This window comes from Budorcas taxicolor, chromosome X (genome assembly GCF_023091745.1).
Source record: "Budorcas taxicolor isolate Tak-1 chromosome X, Takin1.1, whole genome shotgun sequence".
Lineage (NCBI taxonomy): Eukaryota > Metazoa > Chordata > Mammalia > Artiodactyla > Bovidae > Budorcas > Budorcas taxicolor.
In genome coordinates this window covers 31,445,586-31,468,381 of record NC_068935.1, presented here as the reverse complement: position 1 = coordinate 31,468,381, position 22,796 = coordinate 31,445,586, and positions in this window count along the sequence as shown.

Sequence of the window (22,796 nt, the reverse complement as noted above, 5' to 3'; positions counted from 1 at the left end):
GACAGTTCCCGGTAGAACAAGCTAGATCCTGAGCAGTGTAGACTGGGAAAGCACACATGCCATGAGTGTGTGCAAACCCAATGCAGCTCAAACACTGTGAACACATGTCAATGATATTTGTTTGCAGTGTTCCTCCCTCCCCACAGCACGACTGAACAAGTGAGCCTAAAAAAAGTGACCACCACTGCCCCCGTTGTGTCAGGGCAGATATTAGACACTCAAGAGACCAGCAAACAGAAGCTAAAATAAACAGAGGGAGCCGCTTTGGAAGTGACAGGTGCAATAGATTAAAACCCTGTAGTTAGCACCGACTACATAGGAAGGGGCCTATAGACCTTGAGAAGTACAAGCCAGACCAAGGAACTATATGAAAATGAACTGACCCCACACAGTCCACAACAGCTCCAGAGAAAGTCCTAGAATATATTTTTACTATTATCATTTTTTAAATTAAAAAATATATATTTTAAGTGCCTTATTACTCCATTAATTTTCATCTTATAACCTACTATTACCTTGCCAAAAAAAAGACCCTAGAAATTTTTTTCAGATCTTCAAAAAATTTTTTCTTTAAATTTCAAAACATATATATATTTTAGTCATCTAAACTCACACATAAAGTTTAGGGATGATAAAGAGTAACACAATCCATCCAGTATTCAGTTCTCATCTGACCTTCTCTGCATGATTAATAAACTAATGTATTCTTCACAGACCACCACAGATTCGTTAATATAAAGTTATTACTACAAATGTTTCTGAAAATTATGTTTTAATATTAGTCATATGATGTTTTGGGTTTCCCTCTAATTATGGTTTGTTAATTCTTTGCACAAATATTTCTAATATTTGACTACTTTTCCCAATATTGGTACACGAAAGCTGGCGACCAGTGTCTCAGGACCAAGGCTGTATCTACTGGAAGCTATTACTGGCAGAGTGATTTTCTGGGTGACAATACTGCATCAACAAACATGCATATTAAACAACTTTAGTTCAGAAGTCACTTGTGGATATATCACTATTCTACCATAAACTGGTCACTGTCTTAAAATCTTGCTTATGAGGCAGAATTAGCAGGATGTTAAAGCTATTAATGTATAATTTTAAGAATTAATTCTTCAGCATCCTACTTTCTTTGCTTTGTGTCCATTCTGAAGCAACTGTGACAAAAATTATTTTTATTTTTTCATAGGGAGATCCAGCTTTGTTGTATTATATCTGATCCTGAAACTCAAGGACCCTTGGTGGCAGCTGAGGCAGATAAATCTTTCAGGGAGATATGCTTCAGGTTCCAAGGACCCAAATGATCTCTGTCTCCTGGGCCAGTGTCATTACAGTATTGCTAAGTTGAAGCTATCAAGAACTTATTGGGAAGTTCTGCCTGCTCACACCTCTCTTCCATATGAACTGTTCAGAACTGAATATACGATAAAATTTTCTACAACAATGAAAGTTGTCACTCTGCCAGCTTGATAAATTGTAGTCCCAACTGGCAGAGCCATTTGACTTGCAGTAAGCACAAAATGACAGAGTTCTTTTCTCCACATCCTCTCCAGCACTTGTTATTTCCTACCTTTTTGACAATAGCATTTCAACAGTTGTGAGGCAATAGCTCATTGTGGTTTTGATTTGCATTTCTCTAATAATTAAGGATGTTGAACATCTTTTCATTTGCCTATTGAACTATCATATGTCGTCTTTGGAAAAATGTTCATTCAGCTCCTTTGTCCATTTTTAAAAATTGGGATTCTGTTGTTGTTGTTGTTGTTATTGACTTGTATGTGTTCTTTATATATTTTGGCCATTCAGTTCAGTTCAGTTCAGTCGCTCAGTCATGTCCGACTCTTTGCGACCCCATGAATTGCAGCACACCAGGCCTCCCTGTCCATCACCAACACCCAGAGTTCACTCAAAAACTCACGTCCATCTAGTTGGTGATGCCATCCAGCCATCTCATCCTCTGTCGTCCTCATTTCCTCCTGCCCCCAATGCCTCCCAGCATCAGAGTCTTTTCCTATGAGTCAACTCTTTGCACGAGGTAACCAAAGTACTGGAGTTTCAGCTTTAGCATCGTTCCTTCCAAAGAAATCCCAGGGCTGATCTCCTTCAGAATGGACTGGTTGGATCTCCTTGCAGTCCAAGGCACTCTCAAGAGTCTTCTCCAACACCACAGTTCAAAAGCATCAATTCTTCAATGTTCAGCTTTCTTCACAGTCCAACTCTCACATCCATACATGACCACTGGGAAAACCATAGCCTCGACTAGATGGACCTTTGTTGGCAAAGTAATGTCTCTACTTTTCAATATGCTATCTAGGTTGGTCATAACTTTCCTTCCAAGGAGTAAGCGTCTTTTAATTTCATGGCTGCAGTCACCATCTGCAGTGATATTGGAGCGCCAAAAAATAAAGTCTGACACTGTTTCCACTGTTTCCCCATCTATTTCCCATGAAGTGATTTTGGCCATTAACTCTTATCAAATTTATGATTTGCAAATACTTCCTTTTAGTAGGTTGTCTTTTAATTATGTTTGATTTCCTGAGCTACGCAGAAACCATTTAATTTGCTGTAGTTCCACTTATTTATTTGTGGTTTTGCTTCCCTTGCATGAGGAGACATCCAGAAAGGTACTGCTAAACTGATGTTAAAGAATGTACTCTTCATGCTTTCTGCTAGGAGTTTATGGTTGCATATGCCATATTCAAGACTTTAGTCCACTTTATTTTGTGTATGGCATGAGGTAGCAGTCTTACTTCTCGTTTTCTGATTGCTCTATAACTCGTTTATTTTTGTTTTCTACCATTTTATGTTAGTGATTTTCTATGTTTTTCTCAGTTTCCTCTTTTTTTCTGTGTATGTGTTATAGATGTATGTTTTGTGGTTGCCATGAGGTATTTTTAAGATGCCTCATAGACAAAATAGCTCTTTTTCTGCTGATAGCATCTTATCTTTATTTGCCTGATTTTCATCCTTTTTCTCTTCCCCCTTTTATGCTCTTATCTCACATTATCTCTTTTTATGTTTTATCAAATTGCAGTAGGTGTAATTATTACTGTCTTTTCTCTTTAACCTTCATGCTATAATTAACTGCTTAACAGCCCATTCTAATATGGAGTTGAAAATGTCTGATTCTATCACCTTACTCAAAGCTTTATGTGCCTTTGCCTTTTTGTTTCAGATAGAAGAGCTGCTTTCAACATTTCTTGTAAAGCAGGTCTAGGGTTGACAAACTCCCTCAGCTTTTGGTTTTCTGGGAAAGGCTTTTATTTCTCCTTCATAGCTAAATGGCATCTTGCTAAATAGTGTATTGTTAGTTGACAGTTTTTATCTTTTAGTATTTTGAGTACGTCATTCCACTCTCTCCTTGACAAGAGAAATCTGCTGATAGCCTAATAGGAGTTTCTTTGTAGGTTACCATTTTTTTCTCCTGGCTGACTTTAAAATTCTGCCTTTGTCATTCACTTTTGATAGTTTTAATATAATACATCTTGAGGAAGGTCTTTTTGCATTGAGGTAATTAGGTATTCTCTTGGTTTCATGAAATTCTATATCCTGTTCCTTCACCATATTTGGGAAGTTCTCATCTATTTTTTCTTTAAATGAATGCTGTTATACTACCTTCTACCCTTTTCCTTCTGGGATACCCATTATCTTAATTTTTCCCTTTTTAATAGAGTTGGATAGTTCTCATAGAATTTCATTTTTTTAGATTTTATTTCTGTGTCTTCTTTTACATGTGTCATTACTAGAGTTCTACCTTTGAACTCACTGACTCTATCTTCCACACGGTCTTTTCTATGTACAATGCTTTCTATGCATTATTCATCTCATTCTGGGGGGTTCTTCAACTTAATAATTTGGTAATTTTTTTTTTTTTTTTTTTTTTTTAGATATTCACAGGTAGCTCAGTGGTAAAGAATCCACCTGCCAATGCAGGAGACACAGAAGATGCAGGTTCAATCCCTGGGTTGGGAAGATCCCCTAGAGTAGGGAATAGAAACCCACTCCAGTATCCTTGCCTGGGAAATCCCATGGACAGAGAAGACTTGTGGGATGCAGTCTATGGGGTCGCAGAGTTGGACACAACTGAGCACAGTTCAGTTCAGTTGCTCAGTTGTGTCCGACTCTTTGCGACCCCATGAATTGTAGCATGCTAGGCCTCCCTGTCCATCATCAACTCTCAGAGTTTACCCAAACTCGTGTCCATCGAGTCGGTGATGCCATCCAGCCATCTCATATTTTGTCGTCCCCTTCTCCTGCCCCGAATCCCTCCCAACATCAGGGTCTTTTCCAATGAGTCAACTCTTCTCATGAGGTGGCCAAAATATTGGAGTTTAAGCTTCAGCATCAGTCCTTCCAGTGAACATCCAGGACTGATCCCTTTTAGGATGGACTGGTTGGATCTCCTTGCAGTCCAAGGGACTCTCAAGAGTCTTCTCCAACACCACAGTTCAAAAGCATCAATTCTTCAGCACTCAGCTTTCTTCACAGTCCAACTCTCACATCCAAAGATGACCACTGGAAAAACCATAGCCTGGACTAGATGGACAACTGAGCACACGTACTGTTTAATAAGAGTTTCAGTTTCTCCTGTTAATTTTATTCATGAGCTGACTGAACTGCCTTTCTAGGTTTTCCTTCTAGGTTTTCTTGTATAGCACTTAGTTTCTTCATGACAGTTACTTTGAATTCTGTATCAGTTACATGGCAAAATTCCATTTACATGGCTTCTTGGGAACTGTCATTTTCTTCTTGTGATATTATGTTAGTGTGGTTTTTCATCTTACTTGATGTTGTTCCTCTGCTGATGCATTTGTAGTAATAAACACCTTTCTTCCTTCTCTTCCTCTCCTCTTTTTTCTTCTCTCTTCCTTGATTCTAAGAATTCAACAGGTTAGTATACCTCTGGGTATACCTGAGAATTGAAGCTTTCCACCCTACAAGGACTCTTTTAGAGTTATCTCCCTTCAGTGTTGCTGATTGTGCCTCTGGAGTCACAGATGCCTTGCTGCTACTGGTGTAACTGGCACTGCTGCCTGTGGCACCAGGATGGCGGGCACCTGTACTGGATCCAGTATCCTGAGTTGTATACTCTCCCATCATGAGGAGGGGTGGGGAACCAAGGTCAAAGGTGTCTCTGCCTTGACTAGGGTTGTTGGGTTCATGGGTGCCACCACTGTAGGTGGTATTGCAGGGCCAGAGTCACAGGTGCCTCTATGGATGATGGAACAGGGTCACAGGTTTTACTGCCCCTATGTTCAGGTAGTTCCCTGTGGCTGTGGACACCACTGCAGCTGAAAGGCTGGTTGTCTGTGTGTTGCCTTCCCTGATGCTACTGGGTTCTCTGGGGCTGCAGGCTCAGCCACTGCAGCTGGGGGTCCAGGATCATAGGCACTGTCTCAACTGCTCCCCTTGTTCTACCTCTTCTATGTGTCCACTCCACCTACCTTTAGGTGTACAGATGTGTAGAACTGTCCAGAGTCCTGGGAAGAGGCATCTTTGTTGAGTTATAGCTGTTTTAATGGTTATAGACTGAAGAGGAGAGAAAAAGGGAGCATTTCATGATGCCATGATGTTGACATTACTCAATAATTCTTTATTAATATTGGGTTAGACAAAAACTTCATTTGGGTTTTTTCCATAAGATGTTAGTTAAATTTAAGCTTTTTCAACAATTATCTTAAAATTCTAGCTTAAACCAAATACATCAAAAGTGAGACACTTCCAAGTTACATTGATACTTTACTCACCTGCTTTCAATCACTATCATTTCTAGTTCTAACTGTAGACATAACTTCTTCATATTTATCTGAGGCCTCTCCAACGTGATTTGGACACCAACAATTCTCAGCCTTGTATTTTTCAGAATTTGCAAATCTCAGCTACTACAAGGAAGAAAATTATATTGTAAGAAAATAAGACTTTCTTCTTTCTCAAGGCCCTGATTTCATAACTATTTCATTCATCTAATAAGTGAAAATATATTTTCCAGAAAATGATTTTGCATTTTGTTTTATAGGTAAATTTATATATAACACCTCAGATTAATTTAAGCCCTCAGATTCATTACTTTAAAAGCTGTTTTTAGGTTAATAAACAAGTCTAATTAAAGCAAACAAGTCAGGTAACAATAACAACAAGACATATAAATGCATTCAGTACGATGTGTTAATCTGTCATATATTTTTTATTTTTTGAGGTTTCATTTTTATTTTTACAGAAGTACAGTTGATTTATATTAGATTCACATATATAACATTCAATATTTTTATAGATTATATTCCATTTACTGTTGTTATAAAATATTGGCTAAATCCCATGCACTGTACAATATCTTTGTAGCTTATTTGTTTCATACATAGTAGTTTGTATTCTTCAATCCCATATCCCTGTCTTGCCCCACTGTTAACTACTAGACTTTTCTCTATATCTGTGATTCTGCTTCTATTTTTTTCATTTATTTCATTTTTTAGATTCCACATTAAATGATAATATAAAGTATTTATCTTTCTCTGTCTGACTTATTTCACTAAGCATAATACCCTTCAGATCCATTCATATTATTGCATATTTTCACTTATTTAAGGCGTCCCTTGGACTGCAAGGAGATCCAACCAGTCCATTCTGAAGGAGATCAGCCCTGGGATTTCTTTGGAAGGAATGATGCTAAAGCTGAAACTCCAGTACTTTGGCCACCTCATGCGAAGAGTTGACTCATTGGAAAAGGCTCTGATGCTCAGAGGGATTGGGGGCAGGAGGAGAAGGGGATGACAGAGGATAAGATGGCTGGATGACATCACTGACTCGATGGACGTGAGTCTGAGTGAACTCCGCGAGTTGGTGATGGACAGGGAGGCCTGGCGTGCTGCAATTCATGGGGTCGCAAAGAGTCAGACACGACTGAGCGACTGAACTGAACTCAACTGAATATTCCAGTGTATAATCTTAATTATATAGATTAAAATTTTATATCTGCCTATAACCTCACAATTATTACCCTTTTCAATTTATTACTCCATACACTTTTCTAATGTCCCATTTATTTATCTATTTATTTTTTTGTTTTATTTTCGGCTGTGCCTCACAGCTTGCAGGATCTTAGTTCCCCCATCTATGGATCAAACCCAGGACCTCAGCAGTGAGAGTGTGAAGTCTTAACCACTGGACTGCCAGGGAATTACCTCTTATGCTCCTTTTAAATCAATCACCCACTACAGAGCCAACCACTATTCTTATTTCTGTCACTATAAATTTATTTTGCCTCTTTTTAAATATTATGTAAAAAGAAATCAGAGTATGTACTAATTTGTACAAAGTTTGTGTTTGGTTTCTGTCAAATAAGTATCTATGATATTCACTGATAGTAGTATGTATAGCAGGAATTTTATCCTTTGTAATTGATGTGTTCATAGACCAGAATTTATTTAATTCTATTCTTTTTTTTTTTTTTTTTTACTTCTAAAACAAATAGCTATCTAGGAGTTTTATTTTCTTTCTTTCTTTTTTTTTTTTTTGCTTTATTTATTTATTTATTTATTTATTTATTTTAATTTTAAAATCTTTAATTCTTACATGTGTTCCCAAACATGAACCCCCCTCCCACCTCCCTCCCCATAACATCTCTGTGGGTCATCCCCATGCACCAGCCCCAAGCATGCTGTATCCTGCGTCAGACATAGACTAGCGATTCAATTCTTACATGATAGTATACATGATAGAATGCCATTCTCCCATATCATCCCACCCTCTCCCTCTCCCTCTGAGTCCAAAAGTCCGTTATAGACAGCTGCGTCTTTTTCCTGTCTTGCATACAGGGTCGTCATTGCCATCTTTCTAAATTCCGTATATATGTGTTAGTATACTGTATTGGTGTTTTTCTTTCTGGCTTACTTCACTCTGTATAATCGGCTCCAGTTAATTCTATTCTTGATGAGCATGTGGTTATTTCCAGTTTGGGTATATTATAAACTACTTTGCTATGAATTTCTTGTACTTGCATTCCAGAGTACAGGCACATAAGCACTCCTTTCTCTAGGAGAGGGATTGCTGTATTGCAGCATAAATAGGAAAATTGTTAGCTTCAGTATCTAGTGCCAAGATAGGTTTCCCTCCCAAAGTGTTTGTACTATCTCCAACAACCAAAACAACATATGAGAGTTCCAGTTTTTTTACATCTTAACCAAGTTTGGAATTGTCAGCCTTCTTAATTTTAGCTATTTTGGTATGACTATAAAGATACCTCATTTTGTTTTTATTTGCTTTCCCCTAATGAAGAACAATGCTGATCACCATTTGGGAAAAATGAAACCAAAAGCAATTAGATATCACTGCACACCTATTAAAATGGATAAAACTATAAACAAGAACTTAAAATACAAAGTTTTGGAGAGAATGCAGAAAAACTGAAATATTACACACTGCTGGTAAGAATGTAAAATGTTATAATCATTTTAGGAAACAGTTTGGCAGATTCTTATGAAGTTAAATAACCACGTAACATATGTCTAGCAATCCAAATCCTAAGGATTTATCCAAGAGAAATGTAAATTATGTTCAAAGAAAAGCTTGTACCATACATATAGAAGTTTTATTCAAAAATTTCCCCAAACTGAAAGAACTTAGATGCCTTTCAAAAGGTGAATGGATAGATAAACCTTGTTACATACATGGAATGGAGTGTTCCTTAGCAATAAAAATAAGGAACTAGTAATTCATTCAACTTAGATAAATTTTAAATGTACTTTGATAAAAGAACCCAGATCTGAAAGACTATATGTGATATGATTCCATTTATATGACATCATAAATGGCCATAAGTTAGAAATTTATTATGAGTATACAGTCTGATTGCAATGGAATTTAATCTCCTACTAGGGGAAAAAATTCAGAAAATAGACAAACTTTAAAAACTAAGGAACATGCTTCTAAATAACCCATAGATAAAATAAGTAATCACAGCAAAATTAGGTAAGTTATTTAAATGAGTAATTACAAAAGAAATGAACATTCAGGAAAATAAATATCTAGAATAAATGATCTAAGTCTCCAACTTAAGAAGCTATAAAAATAATTGTTCAGAAATCTAAAGTAAGGAGATGGAAGGGGATGACAAACTACAATCAGAAATCAAAAAGGGACTTCCCTGTCAGTCCAGTGGTTAAGACTGTGCTAAATGTAGGGGGCATGGGTTCCATCTCTGGTCAGGGAACTAAGATCCTACATGCTGTCTGTAGAGCACAGCTAAAAAAAGAAATAGGAAACAATACAAAAACGTTTTACATTGAAAAAAAATGTTTTTGAAAAGTTTAATAAATTGTAAAGAATCCACATGCAATGCAGAAGACCTGTTCAATCCTTGGGTTGGGGAGATCCCCTGGAGAAGGGAAAGGCTACCCACTCCAGTATTCTGGCCTGGAGAATTCCATGGACTGTATAGTCCATGGGATCCCAAAGAGTCAGACATGACTGAGTCACTTTCACTTTCACTTCACAAATCCTTAAAAGAAAGACCAACACTTGAGTGAATGTGGATTTTCACTACAGATCGGGGATATATTAAAAGTATGGGTAGTCAGAAAAATAGGGTATTACAAATTTCCAAGACCTTATTCTCCCTCTGGAAAAACACAAAACAAGCAGGGCTCTCTGAAACATCTTGGTCAGATTTTTGGAGAACAGTCAAAGATTTATAGAAACCAAGTGAACACTCAATCAGAAAAACATCCTCCAAAATGACAGAAAATTTTATTTGTATGTTTACTTTTCCCCACATTCTTCTGGCGTGGAGTCAGTCTTGGTCTTGCAGTGGGAGCACGCTAGTTCCCAGTTCCTTCTCTTAAACCAGAGAGAACTGGCTGATCTTATTTGCAGATTATTGCATACATCTGTTCTAACATGTTTAGGGGATACCTGAAGCAAAGCACTCATTTCTGCTTCTCCCAACTCAGGTCACAGGTGGGATAAGTAGCAGGCACTTCTCATAAAAGCTCCAAGAGGACAATAAATCCACAGACACCTGAAGCAAGATATTATGGGCAGAGACATACAACAGACCACCTAAGAACTAGAGTGAGGCTTTTTATGGAATTAGGATGTTCAATACCAGCCATATATATGGGAAAACTCGGAAAGCTGAGATACACGCTCAAAAAGGACTTGAGTAGACACCAAGCTTTCATGTTGGGGTACAGAAAACAGGCAATTTGCAAAGACTAGGAGAGGTAACTGAGTCTGTTTCTTTTGCCTTTTTTTTTTTTTTTTTTGGTTTATTTGTTCTGTTATAGCTTGTTGCATTAAAGGAAATTTCTACTAAAATATTCCCCAAATATAAGTTATGAAAATAGAGACTTCAGTGATTACATACAGTAAGAAATAGCCTTTGTAAAAATGGTCTAGCAAAGTCTCAAATGTTAATACCACACTTTAAGTGATTTAAAAAATACCACAGAAAATCCTGGAGAATTGGATATGAATTCCAGTGTTACCACAATGTAAGTGTCAAATTCCCAATCTAAAATAACAATGCTGTGCAAAATATGAAGAAACCATCCCTAAGAAAATTCATACTTCAAGCCAGCCATTGTGGATTTAACCTTGTTGAGTTCTAGAAACTTTTCTTTAATTCCAAAAAAATCTCCACCTTCCTTCTGGGTATACAGCTAAATTACCTGAAAACAATTTAATCTTTCAGGACTTTCTAAGATTTATTAGGTAAAACCAGGACAGTGGTCAGTCTTGGGTAAGTATTTTCTCTCCTATGGAGGTTAGACCCATCCTCTGTACTCTACCAGTGAGCCATGAATCTTCATGAAGATTTCCAGTTTGGCTGAAAGAAACAGGCATTATTCCTGTCCCTATATGAGTTCTGAATGCTGTTTCCTCTAATCCTTTTGTATGGTTCACAACTGGTCTTGGGTCACTTCCTCAGAAGCCTATGTTCATGAGTTGACTGAGTTTAATAATTGAATGAGACCTTCTGCAGAGATCTGGATTTGCTTTTCTGTGCTACTCTCTTCACTCTTGAATTGTGTCCTGCAAACTCTAGGCCTTTTGTGTCCCATCGCATAGCCTGTTTCATATATTCAGTGCAGAAGGTTCATTGGACTTCCCTGACATCTCTTTTCCTCAGTTTTCTGGAAATCTTCTCCCATAAGCTGGTACAAATATATAGCTCACCTTAAGAAGATGAGGCCCTTAAATGCATAATATCTAGTGTCTTAAAATTATTTCATGAATTTCATCCATTGTTATTTCCAGAAAGATGGTGAATCCAGTCTCTATTACATCATGATGGTAACCCCCTTATTTTCATTCAAATATGAAGTTTTGTTCAGAATCTTCTCGCCTATTTATTCGCCAGTGTCCAGACTTCTATTATTTTGTTCACAGTATAAAGCTGTTAACTAAAGAAAGATAATTCTGGTAGAAACTTACCAAGTCATATATTCAAGTTGATTTGTTCAGTTTTATTAAATTACATTTTTCTAGGTTATATTCGGTTATATATGCATCATTCAGGATATTCATGTACAGTTATTCAGTGTTCTGAGTTTTAAAAATCTAAGATATAGCTATAGTAATATCATATTATACTACCTTATATATTATTTCATGTTTTCTTCAGAAAAGTCTATAGTTTTAATCTTCATAAATAAAAAATATTGTGAATTTATAGCTACTCTACTGATTTATCAACTTCAATGTATTAAGACGTTATTTTTTCTGTCAATTTTTAGATTTTAATTTATTTTTTTTTTTGGCATCAGTTTCTATTTTTAAGTTTATTTTTAAACTTTTTATATTGCAATATAGCCAATTAACAACACTGTGATAGTCTCAGGTGGACATCAGAGCAACTCAGCTATACAAAGGTATCAGTTCTCCCCCAAACTCCCCTCCCATCAGGCTGCCACATAACATTGAGCAGAGTTCCCTGTGCAATACAGTAGATCCTTGTTGGTTATCCATTTTAAACATAGCAGTGTATACTTGTCGACCTCCAGCTCCCTAACTACCCCTTCCCAACCCCACCTTTCCTCCCTAGTAACCATTGTTCTCTAAGTCTGTTTCTGTTTTGTAAGTAAGTTCATTTGTATCATTACTTTTTAGATTCCACATATAAGGGACATATGATATTTCTCTTTCTCTGGCTTCACTCAGTATGACACATTCTAGGTCGATCCATGTTGTTCGCAAATGGCATTATTTCAGTCTTTTTAAGGGCTAATATTCCATTGTATATATATGTCCCACATCTTCTTTATTCATTCTGTTGTCAATGGACATTTAGTTTGCTTTCATGTCTTGGCTATTGTAAACAGTGCTGCAGTGAACACTGGTTTCCGCAAAGGTTTCCATATCCTTTCAGATCATGTTTTTTCTCTGGATATGTGCCCAGAACTGGGATTACAGGACCATATGGTACCTCCATTTTTCAGTTTTTTAAGGAGTCACCATACTGTACTCCTAGACAGCATATTAAACCTAGATAGCATATTAAAAAGCAGATATTACTTTGCCAACAAACATCCTCAGTCTAGTCAAAGGTCTAGTCAAAGCTATGGTTTTTCCAGTAGTCATGTATGGATGTGAGAGTTGGACTATAAAGAAAGTTGAGCACCGAAGAATTGATCCATTTTAACTGTGGTGTTGGTGAAGACTCTTGAGAGTCCCGTGGACAGCAAAGAGAACAAAGCAGTCCATCCTAAAGAAAATCAGTCCTGAATATTCATTGGAAGAACTGATGCTGAAGCTGAAACTCCAATACTTTGGCCACCTGATGCAAAGAACTGATTCATTGGAAAAGACACAGATGCTGGGAAAGATTGAAGGCTGGAGGAGAAGGGGACTACAGAGTATGAGATGGTTGGATGGCATCACCAACTTGATGGACATGATTTTCAGTAATCTCCAGGAATTGGCAATGGACAGGGAAGGTTTGCCGTGCTGCAGTCCATGGGGATGCAAAGAGTTGAACACAACTGAGCTACTGAACTGAAACTGTTCTCCATAGTGGCTGTACCAATTTACATTCTCACCATAGTGTACAAGGATTCCCTTCTCTCCACACACTCTCCAGCATTTATTGTTTGTGGATTTTTAGAGAATAGCTATTTTGACTGGTGTGAGGTAATTACCTCATTGTAGTTTTTATTTCCATTTTCTGGTGCACTGAGATGACCCAGAGGGATGGTATGGGGAGGGAGGAGGGAGGAGGCAGGGGGGTACAGGATGGGGAACACGTGTATACCTGTGGCGGATTCATGTTGATGTATGGCAAAACCAATACAATATTGTAAAGTAATTAACCTCCAATTAAAATAAATTTATATTTAAAAAATAAATAAAAATTAGTGATGTTGAACATGTGCTTATGATGTTTTCATGTGCTTATCATCATTTGAATGTCTTCGAGAAGTGTCTATTTAGGTCTTCTTCCCATTTTTTAAAAAATATTTATTTATTTATGGCTGTGTTGAGTCTTCGTTGCTATGCATGGACTTTTCTCTAGTTGTGGCAAATGGGGACTACTCTCTGGTTGTGGTGTGTGGGATTCTTGTTGCAGAGCACAGGCTTTAGGCACAAGGGCTTCAGTAGTTGTGGCACGTGAGCTTTGCTGCTCTGTGGCACATGGGATCTTCCTAGATCAGGGATCAAATCAGTGTCCCCTGCATCGCAAGGCTGATTTTAATTACTGGACTACCAGGGAAGCCCTTCTGCCAATTTTTTGATTGGGTTATTTGTTTTGATGATGTTAATCCACATGTTTGTAACCTTTGGAGACTAATCTCTTGTTAGCCACATCATTTGAAAATATTTTCTCACAATTTGTGGGTTGCTTTTTTATTTTGTTTACTGTTTCCTTTACTTTCCAAAAGCTTTTCAGTAGGTTCCATTTGTTTATCTTTGTTTTTACTTCCATTATTCTTGGAGATGGATCAAAAAAGATATTGCTATGATTTATTTCAGAGTGTTCTGCCTGTTTTCCTCTAGGAGTTTTACAGTATTGAATCTCACATTTCTGCCTTTAATGAATTTTGAGCTTATTTTTTGTGTATGATGGTAAAGAAGATCATTTTTTTTTTACATGTAGTTTTCCAGTTTTCCCAGCATGATTTGTTGAAAAAAGATTGTCTTTCCATCACTGTGTAGTCATGCTCCCTTTGTCACTGATTAATCGATCATAGGTGCCTGGGTTTATTTATGAGCTTTCTATCCTGTTGCACTGATTTATATTTCTGTTTTTGTGCTGGTACCATACTATTTTGATGGCTATAGCTTTGTAGTCTAGTCTAAAGTCAGGGAGCCTGATTCCTCCAACTCCATTTTTTTCCCCCTCAGTATTACTTTGGCTATTTGAGGTCTCTATGCCTCCATATAGATTTTAAGATTTTTTTTTGGTTCTAGTTCTGTGAAAAATGCCCTTGGTAATTTCATAGGTAATTTTCTTCTAGTTCAGATTTTATGTACAGTGTTTTAATTATAGTTTCTTTTGGATACTCAAATTTTCCTTATTATTTTTCATTCCATGAGTCATTTATATAAGTGTTTTACATGTTTTGATTTTGGAAAATATGGTTACACTTTGTTATCAGCTTCTAATTTAATGTGTTTTTGTCCATATAGTAACAAATCTGGTTTGAGTTTGCTCTGTGGCTACTAATGGAAGTGTTCTATGAATTCTAATTCTGTAAATGGCAGTTGCAGTTTCTATATTAACAAAATTACGTATTCTTTGTATTTTCCATAAATCTTGCCATTTTAAACTGCACAATGAATAAATCATTTTGAAATTCACATTAAATCTTCATATATTTGTAGATGTATAACTTCATGTTCACAATCAATTTTATCTTTATATATTTTAAGCCTATATATATCACTGAATATAAACAAGTTCATAGTTTTAATAGCTTGTTAGCACTAATTTATAATCACATTCTGAATAATGCTTTTCATTCATGTTTATTTTATCTGATATTAACATCAGGACCCCGTTTCTTGTTATTTGTAATTATCTGGTATGTGTTTTTATATAGTTTCTTTCACATTTCTATGATCTCATAGTTTAAGTATGTGTATTTTAAATAATATGTGTGCTCAGTCACTTCACTTGTGTCTGACTTTTTGTGACCCCATGGACTGTAGCCCACCAGGTTTCTCTTTCCATGGGATTATCCCAGCAAGAATACTGGAGCAGGTTGTCATTTCCTCCTCCAGGGATTTTAAAACTCAGTTTGATATTTGTTGAGTTTGAGATACTGATTTGTTACCATATAATTTATCCTCTCCCCTTAATCTAATTTTTAACTGAAGTTCTTTTGTTAAATTTTTTTGAAGTATAGTTGATTTATAATGTCATGTATGCTTCAGATATGCAGCACAGTATTTCAGCTGTATATATTTATCATATTCTTTTCCCTTATAGATTATTACATAATATGGAATCTAGTTCCCCTATGGTATACAGTAGGTCCTTGGTGGTCATTTATTTTATACAGAGTAGTGTTTCTATGTTAACCTCAGCCAAATTGCTTTATCTATTTAAGTAGTCTACATTATATTTTAATTTTTTATCATTATTTCAATGTTTTAACAAGGATACTTTAATTCTTTTCACTATATCTACCATCCCTTTTACAATAGAAACACAATAGGATTTAACTCCAAGCATGTTCTACCTCCATCTTGTTGGTTATACTTGTCTAGATCAGAGATTCCCAAATGTTGTGCTTGGGAAAATGGTATGGTTAAGATATCTATACAAATGTGTTGAGAGATCAATACCATAGGTACTCAGGGAAGCCAGAAACATTAAGAATTCCCAAGCCAATCACCTCAGTTTATGAGAAACCTTGATGATTTACTACAGCATGATATATAGAAATTACCACTATCTACTGTTCAGGTGTGTGCAAAAATAATGTAGTTTATAGCATTGAATTTTACTTTTTCCATTAACCACTTATACTTAAGTCTTATCATTACTTACTTTTTATAGGCAAGGCATATAACAAATCTACTCAATATATTTATTATTTGTATACCACTTTTTCTTGCATCCTAATAGATTTGGTTCAATTTTTATCCACCTGAAATATGTCTAATAGTTCTTTTAATGATAGCTTATGAATCGTAATTTTATACTGCCTATAAAATGTTTTTATGACCTTAATTATTGTTTAATTGCATACAAAACTGTTGTTGAGTAGGTCTTTTTCCTCAAAACCTTAAAACTAAAATTTTCTTCAGTCATTTATTTCAATTTTTCTGTAGTAAGGAGTTTGGAAATTAAAAGGAACTAATCTTTCAAATATATACTAACCTTTTTATTCATTTATCTACATCTTTTAAATATTCCTTCTTATTTTTAAGCTCATTGATTCTGCTTTTCATTTTAAGTAATTCTACTTTTCATTTTGCTGATTATATTTTCAGGTATGTCTAACCCAATATTGGACCAGCTTCTGTTGTTTTGTTTCCACAATTTGTCAGTTCTATGATTTTTTTTTTATTCTTTTAAAAAATTACAGTATCTAAGACCTTCTCTGAACTACTGGTAAAAGTGTTATTCTGATTTTTTCTAATTAATCTAATTCTTAGTGCTTGTTTCAAGATTTTCTGCTCTATCTATAAGCTCATGTTTCTTATATCTTCATCTGTAAGTCTTTTTGAGCCCTATGTTGAAGCTGTGTTCCTCTAAATGAAATCTGCCTGTTTTTACCAGTTCCATGGGGGCAGTATCAAACTTGGACTTCTTTAGAATAAATTCTCTATTTAAGTTCTCTCAGACAAAATAAATGTTAATTCAAGACTGCATACTGGCATATGGCCTTCAATTAATTATCTCTTGCTGCAAAACAAATCTCCCTAAAACTTAGTGGCTTAAAAAACCATGCATTCTTTATCTCAGAGTATTCATGGTTCAGGAATCCAGGTACCCTGTAGGTGAGTACTCTATTTCAGAATGTCTTACAAGGCTGCAATCAAGGTGTTAGCAGGGGCTGCGTTTTTATTTGAAGATGTGATTGAGCAGAGATCCACTTACAAGTCCACTTACATAGTTCTTGGCAGGATTCAATTCCTCAAGAGTTGTTAAACTGATAGCTCCTCACATCTTCCCAGGCTTAGTCTGTACTTCCCAAGTCTTAGCATATTGGTTAGTAGATCTTAGCATATTGCTTAGTATATTGTCTGTTTGTCTCTCTACACACACACACACACACTCTCTCTCTCTCTCTCTCTCTCTCTCTCTCTCTCTCTCTCTCTCAAGGCAGTGTTTTTATGGAGAACTCTGACTGGTACCATTTTTGGTACTGACTTGTTCAAGAATGGAATTTGAGTTCTTTGACTTGAGAGTTTCTGGAATTGGATTCCTAACCTCAGCAGCTTTATAGATTCTAATGACTATTTCTGGTAGTAAACAGAGCACTGACAGTCTATGATCTAGCAGTGCAGAACATTAGAACTGGTTGATCCTAATCAACTACTTAAAAGCAAGGAACTAGGTGAGTGTGCATATGATATTTTGAACAGTTTTGACAAATTAATATAGGGAGACTGGCTGCTTACTCTTAATGTCTCTGAACAATTTGGGGAAAAAAAGAATGAGCTCAAGGATTTGAATTCTGAGTTCAAATGCCATATAATTCTATTGTTTGTATCTCTGAATCTTAAATCTTGTATCTCTGAAGGAGATACATCCTGTAGTTGCTGAAAACCAACCCCAGAATCTTATCTGCATCTGGCTGTATTATAACACAATTTAAACTCCCAGCCTCATAGGATGACTATGGTTAAAGTGAGAGAATTGATGGGGAAGGACTAAGGCCTTAAAAGTTGGAGAACACTGATGGAGCTGGGGACATGGAGTCCTAAATCCTAATGAATCCTCTTTGCCAATGGGAGCACCTCTAGCGTAGTCAGTTATTCTATAAAGCAATGCTGAATCTTCTCAAGACACCCCCCACCACTCCTCTCTGCATCTAGGTCTGTAACTAGACTCAAGTTCCAGCAGGCTCCTGAAGATAAGGTATCAATACAAAGTAGGACCCATAAGAATTTGTGCTATACTCCAACAGAACTGCTTGAATTTTCAAATTTGTATAGTAATGGATACTACGGAAGTAGAATAATGGTGGGAGGAACATGAAGTTGTACAGACTAAAATTATATATGTAAGCAGAATCACAAAGCAGAGATTCTGCATTTAATGGTGCAGTATCAAGAATTAGAAAGGGCTCTGTTTGGCTAATTCATGGATCAAAAGACGCTCCACCATGTTTAAGTTTGAAATGCTAGACATGACTTACCTTAATGTAGAGGAAGCAATTCAAAAGCATAGGAATATTGAAATGCTAGAACGGATTTGTCATATAAGAAATACTCATCCACACTGGGAGGGTCTAAAAGGCATGCCTTTCACCATGATTAAGAAAGAAACTTGTGAGGGAAGCCCAGTATCCTTGAAAAGTCCTGTGGTCTTCTCTGTAGGCCAGACCTTTCAGTGGGAAACACAATCAGTGAATTGGGAAACCTAAGTACAATGGGAGTAGTAAGATCCCAAGGTGACAGTGTCATGTGGTGACATTTAACCACTAAAGGCAAGATGGTGTGTTTACCATACTGGACAGTTGAGTCAAAGCAGCAAACAATCATCTGATTTTCACAGACCTATGACACTGGCTAGTTGATCATGACTTTTGTAGACCTGCTAGGAAGGCTACTAAGTTATTACTTGATCTTATAGTCATAAAAGTTCTAGATCAAGTAAGCAAAAGTCTAACTTAAATCATAAAACAGAGTCCTAACTTCAGGAGACCCGAAATGTCACTATGGTCCACCAAAGAGTAGGGGTTTATGGAGGTAAAATAATTTTATCTCATTTCATCTCTTGGTGGGCTCAGTGATCCCTGAACTCATCCTGTTCTGGAATGCAGAATTGGAATAGAAAACTTCAGTAGCTGGAATAATCCTCACATTGGTTCCCTGACCTGTGCAGTGAGGGATGTTATAGTGGGAAAGGGCCAATGGAAGCCATTAGAACTGCCTATATGCAGCAAAATAATAATGAAAAGCAATGCTGCACTCCTGAAAGGACTGAAGAAATTGGTGCTACAATCAAGGACTTGAAAGATAAGAAGTGCTGATTCCTACCACATCCCCATTATACTTGCTTATTTATACTGTGCAGAAGACAGAGGATCTTAGAAAATGACAACAGATTATTGTAAGCTTAACTGGGTGGTGACTCCAACTGCAGCCTCTGTACCAGATGCGGTTTCATTGTTTGAGCAATTTATCATATCCCCTGGTACCTTGTATGCAGCTACTGATCTGGCAAATGCATTTTTCTCCATCCCTGTCAATAAAGATCAGCACAAGTAGTTTGCATACAACAGGCAAGGCCAGAGATATATCTTCTCTGTCCTAATGCAGGGGTATATCAACTATCCAGCCATATGTCATAATTTAGTTCACAGGGATCTTGATTGCCTTTCCTTTCCCCAAGATGTTACATTGGTCCATTACATCAATGACATTATGCTGATGGGACCCAATGAGCAACCAAGAAGAACTATTCTAATCTTACTGTTGAAACATTTGTGTGTCAGAAGGTAAGGTTTAATCCCACAAAATTCAGTCTTTATATCTCAGTAAAATTTCTAGGAATCCGGTGATGTGGAACATGTCAAGAAAGATAAGTTGTTATATCTGACTCTCCTACAACCAAAAATGAGGTGCAATGCCTAATGGACCTCTTTGGATGTTGGAGGAGAAAATCCTTATTTGAGTGTTTTTCTAACTTATTAAGTGACCCTAAAAGCTACTACTGGAGAAGGCAATGGCACCCCATTCCAGTATTCTTGCCTGGAAAATCCCATGGATGGAGGAGCCTGGTAGACTGCAGTCCACGGGGTCGCTAAGAGTTGGACACGACTTAGCGACTTCACTTTGACTTTTCACTTTCATGCATTGGAGAAGGAAATGGCAACCCACTCCAGTATTCTTGCCTAGAGAATCCCAGGGATGGGGGAATCCAGTGGGCTGCCGTCTGTGGGGTCGCACAGAGTCAGACACGACTGAAGCAACTTAGCAGCAGCAGCAGCAGCAGCAGCATAAGACATGGACGCCTGTTCTCGCCACTTTAACAATATACTAGAAGTCTAACCATAAAAGCTATGGAAGAAATGAAATATACATAGGCTAAAAGAAAGGACTAAATGTACCTCTATTCACAGATGCAATGATCTTATATATAGAAAATCCTAAAAACCCATACAAAAATTAGGAGGGCTAATAAACTAGTTCAGCAAATTTGCATGGCACAGAATCCACTTCTAAATATGAGTTGTATTTCTGTAGAAGAGCACTGAATAATTCAAATGTAAAGTTAAGGAGACAAATCCATTTACAATAGCATTGAAAATAATAAAATACTTGAATACTTTTAAACTAGGAGGTGTCAGGAGCTCAGCTGAGCTGGAAAGAGTTGATCTGAAAATTTTCAGAGTAGCCATATAAAGCAATAGCCAAAATGAAAGTAACAGTGAAATCTCATGTTGTGATGAAACAAGAACCTAGTCTAAGAAAACACTGAATTTCCCCTGACTCTTTCTTCCCCATGGAATGGCACACTCATCAAGGCTCAGGTGGCCGAGCAAAGACAAAGACGTGATCCCATTCTTGAGGGAGCATGGCACAAAAAGGTCCTTCAGTTTTATGGAACCAATGGCCATGGGAAGGGAGAGAAGGATGGGTAGCAGTAAAAACATTCTGAGTACTGAGTTAGAATAAGGAGAAGTGTCTTTAAGGTTTTCTACTCTCCCTGATAAGGAGATCTTGACAGAGACACATATAGAAACCTCAGCTAGTGGCATCAGATGAAGATACACCTAAGAATGAGGACACTTGCCAGGGAATACAAATATGTGAAGACCACTGTCACAGGCCAGATGGACTTGAGTCTTGGACTGCGATCTCCCTCAGATTAATTCACTGGCTGTGTATGAAGTCTGGGGTGGGGAGGGCAGCATTCCCCCCATAAAACCTGCCCAGTAAAACCTATGTAATTACTATGGTTGGTCATCAAAACTCACACAAAGGCTATTGGGCAGGAGCCAGAGTCCTCAGGACGTTGAAGACATATATTCAAAACAACAAAACATTACTGAAATAAACTAAAGAAGATAAATAAATAGAAAGCCACCTTATGTTCATTGCTTGGAAGAATTAATATTATTAGCACAGTGCTACCACTCAACAGAATAATCTTTAGATCAGTGGAATCCCTTTCAAAATACCAAGCCCATATCTTTTCCATAAATGAGAAGCAGATACTATGGGCCATGTGCCACAAGTAGAGAATCTCTGCACTGCAAGGAAAGATCCCACATAAAGCAAGAAAGATCCTGCATGCCACAACTAAGACCCAACACAGCCAAATAAATAAATAGAATAATCTCCCCTTCTCTCCATCTTTTCAAATCCTAATCACCCTTTAAAGATAAATTTGTATGTGTGTGTATATTATTATATAATGTAATTTTTTTTCAGATATTCCTTATGATTTGCTCTAACCGGCCTTGTCTAACTTCTTTTTCTATTGTCTACCCCTGCTCTGACTTTCAGGGCAAAAACTGACATTTATGGGACCTACATGCTCCTGGATACCCTGTCTGAAACTTGAAGGATGATGGTTCCTATCTCTGACCAGTTTCACATAGTAGTCATTCTTTTGGTCAAATTTCCTGTTTCATAGTGCTTTGTATTCTTTCTTATATGTGGAATTCCTAGGTTTAAAAATACTTTATAAATTATCTCTGTCTCTCTCACACACACAAACCCTCCTACGGTCTTCTCCTTCACTCTCCTCCACATTCCTGTTCTCTTCCCTCCTTCTCCCTTCCATCCCTCTCTTAAGAAAATAAAACTTTTAGGAATGGAAAGGGGAAAAATACAATACTTGCCCCCACCTGTCTCTCTCTCTTCTTCTCATTTTTGAAGGTTTTTCTTAGCAATTTGATAACTCTGCCTTAAAGCGAAGACTGAATGTGTTTATAGAGGGAACAAGTTATGTGCAAATGTATTAGTAAGGTTCCAACTTGCAATCTATGGCAGACAAAAATTATTCACTGTGTAAATATTTTTGTGATTCTAAGAGAAGTATTTTTATAAGACATATTAAGGAAGACTAAAAAAATGTAGCCATACAGTCTGCACATATTTATGAAATCCAAGCACATAATGTCCTACTAACAGGCAACAACAACTGTATTAAATAGATAAGAACAAATCAATTGAAGCAAATGAATTTTTTGTTGAAAACTGAACTGCCAAATGACCCACACTTGTACTATAATATACATATAGTCTATACATATAGTCATATTACTCTATTACTCTGCTTTATTTCCATCTTAGCAGTTAACACTTTCATAATGTATAATTTGTATAGCATCTGTTTCCCACTAAAATGTAAGCTGTATGCATGCAAAGGATAGTCGTTCTTCACTGTTATATCCTCAAAACCTAGAAAAATGTCTGACTCATAGTTTGCACTCATTAAATAAATGTTGCATGACTGAAAAATGAAGGAGAGGAGATAGTCCGTGAAAGTTAAGATATACTTTAAAAATCTTAAAGTATCTTCTGATATGCCTTTTATTAATTTTCAGAATACCTATCTGATACCTGTGATAATTAAAACACATATTTTTAATGGCACTGACAAACTACAGTATGAGTAATAAAACATCATGAACACCAATTTGCCTGCTTCTGGGCCACTCATA